Source organism: Canis lupus, chromosome 38 (assembly GCF_011100685.1).
Source record: "Canis lupus familiaris isolate Mischka breed German Shepherd chromosome 38, alternate assembly UU_Cfam_GSD_1.0, whole genome shotgun sequence".
Taxonomy (NCBI): Eukaryota; Metazoa; Chordata; class Mammalia; order Carnivora; family Canidae; genus Canis; species Canis lupus.
Genome location: NC_049259.1, coordinates 8805234 through 8819856, shown reverse-complemented (window position 1 = coordinate 8819856; position 14623 = coordinate 8805234). Strand labels below are relative to the sequence as shown.

Here is a 14623-nt window from a genome sequence, read left to right as displayed (position 1 = left end):
ATATAAATAAATCTACATGAAAAATAATTTAGCTTCTTGAAGAGAGTTTTTATATTTTAAAAAAGCCAGATTTTAAAGGATATTATAAGCAAGCATACATGAGACATCACTATGTCTCACATATAGACACTATTGAGTGTTAGCTAGACCCAGCATATCACGTACACACTATCAGTAATTTTTAAAATCATGTTGTTTGAACTTGTCAGGAATTGCCTTCTAAATAATAATCATATGAATCAATGTTATGGGAATTACCCAAGACCAAAATTTGGTAATAAATAAATGTTAATGAACAGTTAATAGTTGTCTAGTTTCAAATCCCGAGTAAATACATGGTCATCTTCAGTTTAGACCTCTACAGATCTGTATCTAAAATAGGGTAAAGCATGGTAAGTTTTTATCACTTTTCTGACAAAAGAATACTGTAGAGCTGGATAAAACTCTTGTTTACCTCGCTGACTCAATGTTATTGATGAGAAAGAAATATTTTTAATAGTTAATCACGGCTATTTATATGAAGGTGCTGATTCTTACCCTAAATCAGAATTGATCTTCTTAAATAGTAGTTGTCAAGGATAGGCCTAAAAAGTAATAATGACATGAGTGATCTTTCATATTCATCCTGACCTATCTTTGTAAAATATCTGCATTTCATGGATGGATGACAGATACAAATGAAAACCTGCCAGAGTTCCGAGAGGAAACGTGGATGCCTGGTTACTTTTCCCATGGTTTTGTCACTATTCAAAAATAGACAAAATATAAAGATAGCTATACATTTAAAATGTCAAGGGGCCCCTGGGTGGCTCAGTCAGTTGATTGCCATACTCTTGATTTTGCTCAGGTCATGATCTCAGAGTGGTAGGATCAAGCCCTGTGAGGGGCTCTGCAACCAGCAAGGCATCTGCTTGGCATTTTCTCTCTCCTTTTTTAAAACAATAATGATAATGATAATAATAATAATAATAGTAATAATAAAGTAAAAAAATAAAGTGTCAATAATCTGTCTTTGATCTAAAAGTTCTCAAATAAGGAGTGATATATTACAAAAATCTGTGTGTTGGGGGAAAAGAGGCTTATAAATCCATAAGCTACATCTCCACTCAAAGGGGAGAAAGATGCTTAAAACAAGTATGTTAATCAAAAAAGAAGTTTTAAATTTAATTTTACAAGATATGTGGAGTGCCCCTTAAGAAATTGCTCAGGAGTCCCTTTTCCTTAGCTGTAAATTTTAAGTTTCAATTCACTTCTCTTAAGTCACAATGTAAAAATGATAATGTTTTGGGGTAATTGTTGAAACTTCCTAAGTATGAAAGAGTACATCTTACAAATTGGAAAACACATATCCTATAATAATTGCTTTTTTCAAGAAAATTTTTGAATTAAAATTAACAAGTTTTTTTAAAAACTCCATTTGGAGTGAAATTAGTAAAAAGGAACAACAACAAAAATACTTTCTAGTTGTTACTGTTATTGATTGGTAGTTGCAGATTCTTTTTATTCTATTTTGGAAACTTTTAGTCTGCCACATTATTCCATAGGATAATCTCCCAAGCACTGCTTACCACATTTAAAAAATGTACTTCACTTTGTATATTAGTGACAGGTCTGAATGAATAATCAAGATTTCAATTACTGTAAACTTGAGTCACTCAATGTAAATGTTTTGTGTAAGCTACGCTTAGTCTATTTATTAATCTTTGGTATTTTATAAGAAAGTGTTGAGAAAAGCATGAGTTAATTACCTATCACTCTTTACAACTTTGTTGCAATATTTATTTCACCACTAATGATTTTCTTCTAAATATTTAAATTGTGTTTATTATTATTTAACAGGTGTTGACTTCTGAAAAATACTGTTCTATCATCTATGTACATATAAAGGGCTGATTTTTCAAACCATCTGAAATGTTACCATACTAAAGACATGAAAGACACTTAAATGTATTGTCTACTGTAGGACTTCCTGATTGAATTAGTTTTGTTCTATATTTACTTTACAACAGAAGAAGCTTCTGCACACAGCATTAAATTCCATATCTGAAGCAGTTAAGAAAACCTTGTTTCTTAAAAGGATATGCCTATCAAAGATATTATAGGTTACAAAGAACACATTATACATAACATATGTGATTCTGTAATATGATACTTGATTGAACCTATGCTTCAATTTTTAAATTTATATGCTGGTTTAATTTAATCATTTTCCCAAACTTTTGCATTTGTGGACATCATCTGGAATGTTTTAAAGAAAATGTTTTCCAGTTGTGAGGATGAGTGTTTAATGAATCTGTAAAGTAGCACTGTGCTTATATTCTGGCCACTATTTGACACTGGAAATCTAAAATGCATGCCTACTCAGTTCTGCTCTTCCCAAGGCAAAATTGTTTTTTAATAGTACAATATTCTAGAGATAGCTTTTAAAATTAACAAAATGCAAGACTCCAGAAAAGTTAATAAAAAACAGCTCAATCCTGATGAGGTTGGCTGATATTCACAGAAATCAGGAAGACTATCTATAAGTATTCTTTCACAATAATTCTATAATGGAATTTAAATGAAACACACCATTATGAGACAATAATTCTTATATAGCAGAGAGCTACAATACATTTGAATGTAATGTTCACATATTTATTAATTTAATCAATAAATGAGTATTTTATAAATCTAATTTGCTGGAACTATAACATGGTAACTTCTTTATTAGCTGTTAAAGGAAATTTGTTATGCTTTGGGTGCTTTCAAAGACATATACATCTGAGTAAATTAGGTATAAGCATTAAAACAAACACTCCTAAAATATTAATTATAAATAAAAATAGGTCACACTGAGGATAAACACCAATTTAACTGTAAATTTAAGAACAAATAAATATTGTGAGAAATTGTAAATTGTGTTTAAGAGACAACAAGGAATATGGAAAATTAAGAATCTATAAGACTTTTTAATTTTTTAGGACGCATGTCATCTTTCCACACCTGAACTTATTCTTTCTTGGTTAAAAATAAACATTTTAAAAATCAACACATCTGTTTGTTTCATGATAACTACCTAGGAATCCGGTCAACTCATTAAAAATATGTTAAGTTTATCTATCAATATTAGGGGAAAAGAAATTGGTTAGAGATTTGTAATTGGGTTTATTTCAATTATAGAGCATCAACTAGTTATTCATGATTTGTTATTTCGAATACAAAATTGAGAAATAGCCCAGAACTGTATGCATGAATACTTTATTTCATATATTAAGTACCGAAGAGTGGATTCATAGTTTATGAAATCATTATCTATGAAGACTTATCAAATATGTTCCGAAATGATAGTAATGAAAGCTTTAAAATGGTATTGATAAGGATATTTGATGATCAGTAAAAAATGGTTTGAGTGGCCATTTGATGTCACTTAAAAAAAAATAAAAAGAAAGACAGGGAAGGAAGAAAAAAAGAAATTAAGAATAACTTCCAGATATATTTTCAGTAGAAATGTCATTAGTGTTCATGATAGAATTTATTTTAGAGAATCCTTTTTTTCTACACTAGAATAAACGTTATTATCCTATCCCCTTCTTTTAACAATCCATTAGCAATCAATAATATTCAAACAAATTATTTTTCTTTTGTTTTGCTTTAGAACTTACAAATTGTAGATATTAACATCACAAAACCACATAGCCTTGAATGGAGTAACTGCTCAGTTACATTCCTAAATGCCTAGATGAAAATATCCAAGTAGTTGCTAAATTAAAACACCAACAAAGCCGGATGTTTCCTAATTAATTCTGGTAAACTTAATATTAGTTTATAAATGATGTTTGAAATTAAAACTGGTATTTTTTTAGTTTCTCCATTTTTTGAAGTTGCTACACGGGAATATTTTTATCTTGTTTCAATTAAACTGACAGGAATCATCAGGTTAATAATATAAATGTGCTAAGAAACCATACTTTCCTTTCACTAAATGACCCTGAAAAGTTAATCAAGAATAACTCTTTTTGTTAATGTGGCTTGTGTCAGAAGTACATTAAAGCCAAAGTAAACATAATGTAATTAAAAACTAATGTGCCTCAAAGAATGTATTCTTGAACTTTTGTTTTTTTAGGTACACAATATCAAAACAAAAAGAAAATATGATTTATACTCATTAGACACCATGGCACCATAAACCAAAAATATTTGATACTAATATTTTTTTTAAAAAGTTGTCAACATCCTTACTTTTTCATGGAAAGAGAACTTTATCAAAAACAAAGCAAAAAAAAAAGTAAATGTATTTTTCAAAATACATTTTGTCTTCATTGCATGTTTGTCTGTTTAAAGCATCATCTCTTATTATCTATGACAACACTATTAAGCAGAATTATTTTCCCCACGTGAGAGTTAAGGAAAATAAATGAAGAGTGGTCAAGAAATTTCAATAGGATTGTATTTAGGAGATAGAACTAGAAGTGACATTGAGGAAGGAATCCTAAACCCATCTTACTCTATGTTTCACGATAGCCCACTACTGGGGATAAAGAGAAAAATGTTAAGAATCTTAGAAGTCTATCTCATTAGTCATAAGTCATAATCATATTACCAAATAGCTTTTGTGATATTTTTTCATGAAAGATAAATTTGTGCTCAACATGCCACAGATTGGTGTTATGTTCCTGTTTGTATCTGAACTTCAAACTCGTACTCAATTTTCTAGATTACAAAAATTGTAGACACTTATTCAAGTCTGTAACTGCTCATTTTAGAGGTAATATGAAAAAAAGTCAAAATAACAGGGAATATAGGGAATAAAGCATAGGTTGATAACAAGGTATCAAAGTTTTGAAGTCCTACCAGTTAAGTTCTTTGCACTTGTAGAGAAACACACAGAGGCACTATTCTGAAAAGACATTCCATTTTTATTTAAAGAACATACAAATCTAGTAGTAAGGTTAATTTTATATATGCATGTGTATATATAGTATACACACACACACACACACACTCACTAACACACTTTAAGAATCCGAAAGGTTTCTTCCTACTTAGGTTTGATTTACTTAATTATGATATATCAATCATTTTGCATGAAGAAAATCAAGATGTACTGTATTTTATTTAAAAAATTTACATTTCCATTATAATGTTGAGTTTAGGAAAATATTTCATGAGAGGCTAGAATTACATATTATCTGATTAAATGATAAATGAAATCAATCATATATGCATCGTGTCTATTTCATTTGGAAAACATTACTAAAGCAATGTAGATTAAATAAATACTTTCTCCACCCAACTAAAAGTGGGTGAGCGTGCACACACACACACACACAAACACACACACATAAAATGAGCATGTTCACTACAATAACATTCCAGAAGGTAAGATGCAAAAGAATTGAGGAATTGACACTCATTGACAAATTACTTTCTCCAGTGGAGTAAAAACTACCTCTTGCCTCAAACTCCTTTTAAGAAAAGCACTGTAACTTCACGATTTTATGACCCAAAGTTTCAATTATCTTTCTTATATCTTCAAGATGTTATCAGTGAGCCTTACAAGCAGAAAAATTATTGATCAGGGATCCACATCAATAAATGTAAGTACTAAAAATATTTCCCAGAGAAAATCGTAAAGAATACAATTTCTTAGAGAAGAGAAAGTGTTAGAAATAAATGAAAATGTTTTAGGATCATGTTTTATTAAATTTTTGCTTCATTACATGGGGACTCCAGACTCCTTCAATATGTAGGCAAAACATAACAAAACATTATCAATAATAATAATAATAATAATAATAATAAAACTTCACATACTCACGATGTGTGTTGTCATTTTAATTGAGTTTTTTGTTTAACAGAAGAAATCTATTGGCTGGTACTATCATACATCTACAAAATTTAGAATTTAAAATAGCTTTAATTATGAGAGATTTACTTTAATTTTCTAAATTTATTTTTTCAGTTTCCAACTGGTTTTCCAAGCCCAAAGATTTCTCTACTGGGGTCCTACATAACGTTGCCTTAGGGCAAGCTCTTTTCTTATCCTTTTTGAAAACCCAACCAACCCCCACCTCAAGAATTTTTTTTTTTTTGAAATTGGAAAATAATATGGCTATAACCCACTCAGCATTTTTCCCAAGTAGTCAGAATTAAATTTCTAGTTCAAAATGCCTTTTATAGTTCTCCAATTGTTCTTATATTAAGGTCTGTGACCTTAAGAAGAAGCACTATTTCAAGGCATTCCTCCAACTACTATTTTACATACTTCATTAGGGTTATGCATCCTTTCCTCCAACTCCGGACCCTCCCCATTTCCTCCTCTCACCTCTACCCAGTTTATGATTTTTGTAACATTGTTAAATCATTCAAATGAATGCAAGTTAAACGTTTAAATGGATTTAAAGGTTTCACAAACGTGAATACTAAGAAGTTATGCATCCTAGCAGAACCATCTGAAAAGACACATATCCCATCGCTTGAAGCAGGGAAAAATTACCACGAAATGGGTCAAATACAGGTTATATGACTGTCAATAAAATATAGACATTCAATCCTTACCTGCTTAACTGCATGATGACAAACAAATCTAAACAGCATGCACAAAAGTCTCAAAATTCTGAATCATCTGTCTTCGAAGCTGCTGAGTTTAATACCCTGATGCTTTCTTCTTTGCTTCCATACATTTGACTGGCTAGAATATTTGTAAGCAATAGTAGGGTTATTCTGCAACCCCTGTCACCTCCTCCTCTCTTCAAGCCACTGGTGTGCATCTCACACAGCTCCAAGCAGGCATCTCATCTTCGGAGGGAGAGCCTCCCCAGCGTTTCCCGTACACATTCCCATTAGAAAGAGGTCCCTGCTCTAAAGGGCTGGTCACGTTCTCGACCTGGTGCAGAGTAAAACACTCTCGGGTTCAACTCCTGGGGACTAGGAGCACAGCCCTCAGAGACACCAACTCTCTGCCGCTGCCTGGCTGCAGAACCAGCAGAAATCAGCGGCCAAGAAGCACCACCCCCTCTCGGGTGGACTCTGAGGGGAGCGCTCCCAGTCCCAGATCCTCCTACTTCCCACCCCACCTCCAGAAAAAAAAAAAAAAGGGAAAACGGAAAAATGAAAAGCCCAACTTGCAAGTGGGTCTCATAGAAGCCACACGGCTCCCAACCTCATTCTTTAAGCTTTAACTTCAACCTGACAGTCTCAGCTCCAGCTCCAAGTTGAAATCCAACTCTCGCCCCCCCCCAAGGCCCCCCCCCCCAGATTCCCGCGAGTCACTGAAGGCAGACAGGGAGCCACGGTCAGTAATACTTGAACCCAGAGCCTGAGCAGTCCCTTAGCAGGTGTGAGCCCAACTAAGCAGGGGCGGCGGGAGGGGGGGCTGGGGGGGGGGGCATGAAGAGGGCGATTATGGCTTTTTATATAAAGCGGGCATGCTGAAAAGCCCTCATGCATTCGTCTGAGGTGCAGCTCATTAAAAAGAATAAATAAATAAATAAATAAATAAATAAATAAATAAATAAATAAATAGATGCAAATATGCAAAAGGGCGTTGATAAGACTCTAGAGCTCCCAAGCCCGTCCTCTCGGACAGAATGAGGGGTTTTGCTCAAGTTTGGCCTGAGGCAGGCTGGAAATGGTGCGTCGGGCACGGCTGCACCCCCAGCCCAGCCCAGCCCCCCAGCCCCGCGCGCCCCGCGCTCCCGGGGCTGCCGCTGCCCGCACCGAGCGGCGGGCGCTGCAGGGGCCGAGCGCGGGGCGGGCAGGGAGCGGGCAGGGAGCGGGCAGGGAGCTGGCGGGGAGCAGGCGGGGAGCGGGCGGGGAGCGGGACAGGCCCCCCCAGGCCGCCCCCGCCCCGCCCCGCCCCGCACCCAGCCCGCGGCCCCGCTGCAACCCCGCACCTCGCGGGCCGCGCTCCGGGCGCCCAGGTGGCTTAGGCGTTGCCGGGAGCTGCGGAGAAACCCCCAGGCACAGTCGCCTGTTGCTGGCCCTCAGCTTGCAGCGTCCTTGGCGGCGGAGCTCTCAGACGTAAATGTCCCCCTGCCACCAGCTGGAGTTTCAGGCTAGAATACAGCAAAACGCACTTACCTAAGCACCGTGCGTCTGTGCTTTGCTGGAGTAGACTGGGTCCAGAGGAGAAGACCCGACTGCACTGAAAGTTGCGGGTTTTTTTTTTTTTTTGCTCTTGCTTTTGGGGTTTTATCTCCCCCACCCCCTCCTTCCCCCCTTGCGCAACAGCAGCAGTCCTCCAAAGAGGGTGTTTGAATTGAATTCTGCTAAGCCCTCGCTCCTGCAACTAAAGTCACGGCGGCTGATGGCACTTGTCAGCCAGGACGACCAGACGAGGAAGGAGACCAGGTAGAAAGTAGTGGCGGGCGAGGGGCGCCCAGCGGTGCGCACCGCAGGCTCAGCCCCGTTCCCCCGGGCTGGGGGTGGGAGCCGAGGGGGGAAGCCCTTGCATCCTGAGCCGGGGGTGGGGTGGCGCTGCAGCTGGAGTACTTTCATGTCTGGAAGCTAAAAGGGCTTTTGAATTTTAAAAAGCATTGCTTGGGTCTTCACGTCAGCCCATCAGTAAGCACAGGGATAGTTCTTTCCCAGAAATTTAGAAAGAGAGAGCAGGAAAGGAAAAAAGGAAAAAAAAAAAAAATGAAGGAAGAAAAGACTGAAGAAAGAAAGAAAGAAAAAAAGAAAGAAAGAGCTTTAAACAATAGGTCTCACCTCCATCCATCCCAATAAAGAGAAATGTTGTAGAAACCAGGAACTTGTGCTGATGGGGGCTGGGCGGGGGGGGGGGGGGGCGGGTGTCACAGAGAAAAACCTGAGTATGCATTAGAGATTACACTACACGCAGGCTTGACATTTAATTTATACCGTGTCCTTGTCCATATGTGAAGTAAAAGCTAAGATTTAAATGTTCCTCAACATACCTACAGTTAAAGGGGAAGTGATGATCATAACTGTCAGTGAAGCCCATAAAAATGTTCATAAAAGCAAAAAAAAAAAAAAAAAAACCACTGAGTTATTAACATACTCATTAAGTAAGAATTGAGTCTGGGGGTCGAACAAGTGTGAAGAGTGAGGCAATTACATTTTTGCATATAAAGTCTGTCCCTGATTTTCAGTTTATTAGAACCAAGATCATCAGTGCTTTTTTCGGATAGCTCTCCGCCTCTGAAATGAGCACTCTGTGTCCAATTAGCTGCTCACCAACTAAATTCACAAAATCAGAAATGTACTAAATAAGATGCCTGGATTGAAACACAATGCCCAAAATAACGTGTTCGTGTGTGATTTGGGATGTTGTAAGAAAAAAATGGTGCACTTAAAACTCCCACTCTTCTTCTTCCCATAGAGTGGTTTTTAGTGCTTACCGTCCTGCTAAATCCATTAAAAATACACTTTACAAAAGTCCTCCTTCAGTCATGTAATTGCTTGCAATGAACAAATGCTGACCTGAACAACCTTCTGAAGATCAGGGACTAGTGAACTTTCTCAGACCCTGAAATTGTCAGAAGGTTTCTTTTAAGCTCACTCTTAGATAAACATATAAAATTTGACCTTTCAAATAGCACAAGAATGTGTGCCAAGAAGCATTAATGGGGGGGGGGGGGGATGGTTAATGTTTCCTATAACCTGTAATATAAATGAGGATAGACATAAATAATGTAAAAGGTGATGGGCTAATTCATTACATGGGCTATATCTTAGTAGCACGATTGCAACTAATATACTAATTAATGAACAGTCACACAGATCTTCGATGTCTGAAAGTAACAAAAATATCCTTAAAAATGAGATATCGCTCAAACACACAAAGCTTATTAAAAATGACACTAGCAATAAGTTTGCAATATAATATAAGGAGAAAAACTTACCAGAGGACATTTCAGGAAGCAAGATGACCGTGAGAAAAATATATCCAGGATTCAAACAGATATTCCATGATCTTCCAAATCAAGGTAGTGATGAGCTGCAGGGTGGTGGAACTTTGAAAAAAATCAGCAGTTCCTGGTGGCGTGTAACCAACTAAAAAGCAGCTACACAGAAAGCCACGAACCCCCCCACCCCCACCCAAGGAAAAGAAACAAAATGTGAAAAGAGGTGCCTTTTATTGGGGAGGGTGGGACGAGGGGGGGCTTATTTGTAATGATCCTTAGGCAGACAAAGTGAACATTTACTGACTGTCCATGCCCATACAGTGGGAGAAAATAGAAGCCGTGTGACCCCAGAGAACAGGAGGTGAAATACAGATAAATCTGCAAAGAGAAGTAAAAGGATGTGTTGAAGACAAGAGATAAAGAGAGAACTAGTGAGCGAGGCTGTAGTCATCGTGATAGATACAGCAGCAGGAATGATTTAGGCTGCTGGGAAGGATCCAATGAGAATTCAAGAGGGCACTGCTTCGGAAATCCTGCTCCCTTCTCCCCACTCGCAGTTCAAGAGTCACCTGCGTTGAGAACATTCTGATTAGGATTAATAGTATTCCATCAGTGCATTTCACTAGGATTTCCCTTGAACTCTCACTCGCAGCAACTGAGGGAGGCGCAGTAAGGAAGCCCATACGACCCCCCGCCCCCCGACACACACACCCCACCACCCCCAAATAAGCCACTGTGGTCACTTTAGGATGAGCAGACCAGCAGCGATTTGCACTGGGGGTGGAGACCGGAGGGCCGAAGAGGGGCCGAGGCCGCGTCGCCGGGCGCTTTCGGGGGCGCAGCGCGGAGGCTTAGGCTGGGGGGCCCGGCGCCCGCCCGGGTGATGGGCTGCGGCGGCGGCAGGAGCCTCCCGGAGCCCGGCTTCCCGCAGAATTCTGCAGCCCGCGCCTCGAGGCCATCACTTCCCCCCCGAGAGCTCAGCTCCCAACGCCTTGCTTTAGAAGCTGGAGCTCTGGGGGACCTGGGGACCGTCCCCGGGGGAGCGGCGGCCGCGTCCCCCCGCGCTCCTGCACGGTCACCCGGGGAGAGAACCAGAAAAGGCTTTGCTGCCGAATGCATTCCCTTGTCGTGTTCGTGTCCCGACACGGCACACGCGATCGCCTGATGGATCGGGTAAGATGAGCTTTATTCCTTCTCCTGTTTCCCCTCCACGGTCCCATCCCGTCTCCCAAGCCCAAACCCGAAACCCTAATCCCCGGGTCTCCCTCTCCCTCTCCACCCCTCTCCCCCCACCCCCCCTTCTCATTCAATTGGAGAACTTCCCTTTCCTCTTTGAAATCGACTTCCCCCAGGGAACTGCCTGTGCGACCGAGGGGCTGGTAATTCTCTTTTTAGATGATTTATATTTTGGCAGTGGAATGATTCCCCCCTCGCCACCCTCGGGACCCTCCTTAGGGGGGACCCCCCCCTCCCCGTGGGTTCACCCTCCGAGCTCGGATCTGGATGAAGAGCGCTGTGGGAGTCTTTTGCCCTCTGCTCTCTCTTCCTCCGGACCCTGAAGCTGGAGCATTCTCCGCCTCCCTCTCTCTCTCTCTCTCTCTTTTTACAAATAGGAGGGAAAGGCAGAGTGGAAATTGATTTCTTGCAGAGACTGAGGCGCCGAATGATGGAATAAACATTTGCCCTGGATAAAAATGTTCTTGGTAAGTAATCTTATTTTCTACGGTTTTAAAGGAAACACATTGCTTCGCATCGCCCCATCCCCCACTCCATTCATTTATTTGCTCTCTGTATGTAAATCACGAGCTGGGTCAGTGGAAATTTTCTTTTCCTCTTTCCTGGGAGAATAGCAGCATGTAAGGGTGAATTTGAACTAGGGGGCTTTTAAGAAGAAAATATGAAGGCTTTAAGGCTCTTCATTTCTTACATTCAAAACCTACACACAGGTAAAGCTGATTCCTGCTTGCATGCTGGAAGAGTATTTAAATACCTCCTTTATTTCCTAGTGTCTTTTCTTTCTCTCTGAAAATAGAATGACTTCGGGTAGTAGCCCCATGTCCAAGGTTTTCATATACCTTGGTCATGTTCTAAAATTCCATTGCAGAGATGAGACTGTGTATTAAGCTAAAGCTTAATGAGTAAGCTTTAAACTAAAGGCAAGTTAGAGCCATGGTACCCCTTACCGATGTGTACATCTTTGTCCCAATTCTTGTACCAGATACAAATTATCAGCTTCCAAGATAGCCATTTGCATGTTGTGGTGAGACCTATAAATTCAGAAAGCCCTCTGGTTTTCATGAGTCTATAGCACCCCCAGCCTGCATTTGCTTATTATGTGACGAGTGTAAAAGTGGGAGGAAGCCAAACAGCCCTGGATTGTGCTTACATCATATGTCACTAAGTGTACAGAATAATACATCTTGCAAATTGTGTGAAATTGGTTTATTAAGCGTCAGCTGACCGTTTTGGATACAAAGAACTAAAGGAGACTTGCTTGAAGAGACATCATTGCAATTTTGAGTCATAGAATATATTTTATGGGTGTAATATCTGTATTATTTTTTCCTCCATTGTTGTTATACCTTATACTGTACACCCCTTATGCCCAACTTTAATGATAAAGAAAAAGCTAACTTGAACAAAATTTATTCCTGATACAAATAGGATGGCCTTAACTTCATCCAAAACATCTATTAAAATTCCATTGATAAGAATAGAGTTCATTTCAGATCATCAATTTTCTAGAATTCTATTAGGAAATCCCAGAAGACAGATAGCCAAGTGTAATATTTCAACAGCAAGGCAAATTGTGCATGTGCTCAATCAAGTATCCATAGTCTTTATTACTATCAAAATTGTCCAGGGAAAAAATTTCATGTGTGTTTAACTTTTTTTTTTTTTCTTTCTCTCCTTAGGCTGTGTTCCAACCCTAATAAGGACCTACAGCAGAAGTTTTTCTTCAGTCATCTAATGTTACCCAAAAGATTACTTGTGTGTTATATCTCTTTTTACACAGGCTGACAAATGTTGGTAGGGGGATCTGAGATCCACACAAGGAGGATGAATGCCCTGAATTACATTTGTTACAAATTCAACCTTAACAATTGTGATATACAGATATACAATCTTCCTAAGCTGCCTAAACCTACTTACCTAAATTACTATTCAAAGAAATACAGTTATTTGTTGAAGACCCAACCTAAGTTAGAAAATGTAACATTCGTGAAATAAATGTAAGGTTGTTGTTCTTTTAAATATTTGAAGAATAAAAAGCTCAGGATGATACTGACTTTGTGACCCATGGTTCCCTAACTTTAACATATTTTATAGCACTTAAAATTTGTTAAACTCTGTAAGTATCTGAGCATTATATTAAATCATATGATAAAATTTGATGAACCTCAAAATAGAACCATAGGTTTTTATATCTCTTAGTTAGCTCCTACCTGGTTTGTACTTAGACCCATCTCAAAAATTACACATTTCATTTTATACTGAGTCTGTCCTTTACTGAATAATCTCAAGGTACATCTACAGTTGGTATTTTAGCACATTTTATATTACTGGTAAGGTCTTTGGTTTGCCTTCCTGGCTCCTTCTTGTGGGTATATAGGAACCACTTAATATATTTCTTACCTATTAATACACTAACATGTCTAATCCAAAACCAATGTCCAAGGCATTTGTATTTGAGAAATTGTGAATCTATTTGTGACTAAAAATGACAATGTGCTTTAGGTTGTCTTAACCTCAAATTTATACTATATATAAATATGTAATTTATATCAATTACATTTATGTTAAATTACATTTTTAAAAATTAATTAAATATCAAATACATTTATATTAACTAAAAAGTAATCTAACGTATTACTATAAAAATGTAGTAATAAGAGTAAATTAAAACTTTCTTGCATACAAAGTGAATCAGTCATACATCGTACACATGTGATGCATATATAGTTTCCCTCATTAGAATATTGAAATTTATTCATTTTAGTATCTGCTATATGTTTATTTTGGCTTTATATAGATATTTCTCTTTGAAAACGTCTTAAATGTCTTAAATATTTAAGTGTGAAAACATTTTCATGTCTCACTCCATAATACGAATATGCTGCTAAATAAACTGAGCCAATATATTTGAATCTCAAAATAATTATAGTAGTCCCCTGCCTTATCCACAGAGGATACAGTCCAAGACCCCCAGAAGATGCCTAAAACTACGGGTTTAGAAGAACCCTAAATATACTGTTTTTTCCAAAACATACATACTTTAATTTATATATTAGGCACAGTAAAATTTTAACAATATCAAAAAATAGAACAATTATAAAAATATGCTGTAATAAAGTTATGTGAACGTGTCTCTCTCAAAATACTTATTGGACCATACTCAACTTTTTTTTCTTCTCATGTTGATGTGAGATAATAAAATGAAATGGATGAGATGAAATGAGGGAATGACATAGGCATCAGTGACAGAGCTTTAGACTACTACTGACCTTCGGACTCCTTATCAGAAAGGGATCACCTGTTTCCAGAAACTGAAGCTGTTGGTAGGTTAACTGAAACCGGGGAACCAGAGACAGAGGGGACTACTGTATGTTGGAACTTGAAGGAACTTTAATGGCCATTGAGTCTAACTCTTCATTATGATGAAGAAATTGAGAATCTAAGTGGTAAGTGATTACTGTAATCATGTACTAACTGGTAATCCAAGAAACTTTAAATTGAGTCTTCCTAACTTCTTAGCTAGTATTCATTGT

The 14623-nt window shown here is 38.0% G+C and overlaps 1 protein-coding gene and 1 long non-coding RNA gene across 5 annotated transcripts in view; one reads left to right on the top strand and one right to left on the bottom strand.

Moving 5' to 3' along the window:
- Positions 1 to 10033, bottom strand: part of BRINP3 (BMP/retinoic acid inducible neural specific 3) — a 376978-nt gene extending 366945 nt beyond the window's left edge. The window contains exons 1-2 of one of the 4 annotated variants that reach the window (XM_038586120.1): positions 6541 to 7028; positions 5797 to 5871 (exon numbers count right to left, since the gene is read on the bottom strand). The gene's annotated coding sequence lies outside the window, so the exon portion shown is untranslated. Of the gene's footprint in view, positions 1 to 5796; positions 5872 to 6540; positions 7029 to 8064; positions 8468 to 9851 lie in introns of those variants that run through there. The other 3 variants (XM_038586119.1, XM_038586117.1, XM_038586118.1) reach the window with 3 other exon arrangements.
- LOC106558364 lies at positions 8812 to 13346 on the top strand. Its single transcript, XR_005385689.1, has 3 exons — positions 8812 to 11027; positions 11468 to 11557; positions 12770 to 13346. It is a non-coding gene; the product is annotated as an uncharacterized LOC106558364 (long non-coding RNA).
- The last annotated feature ends 1277 nt before the right edge of the window (positions 13347 to 14623 follow it).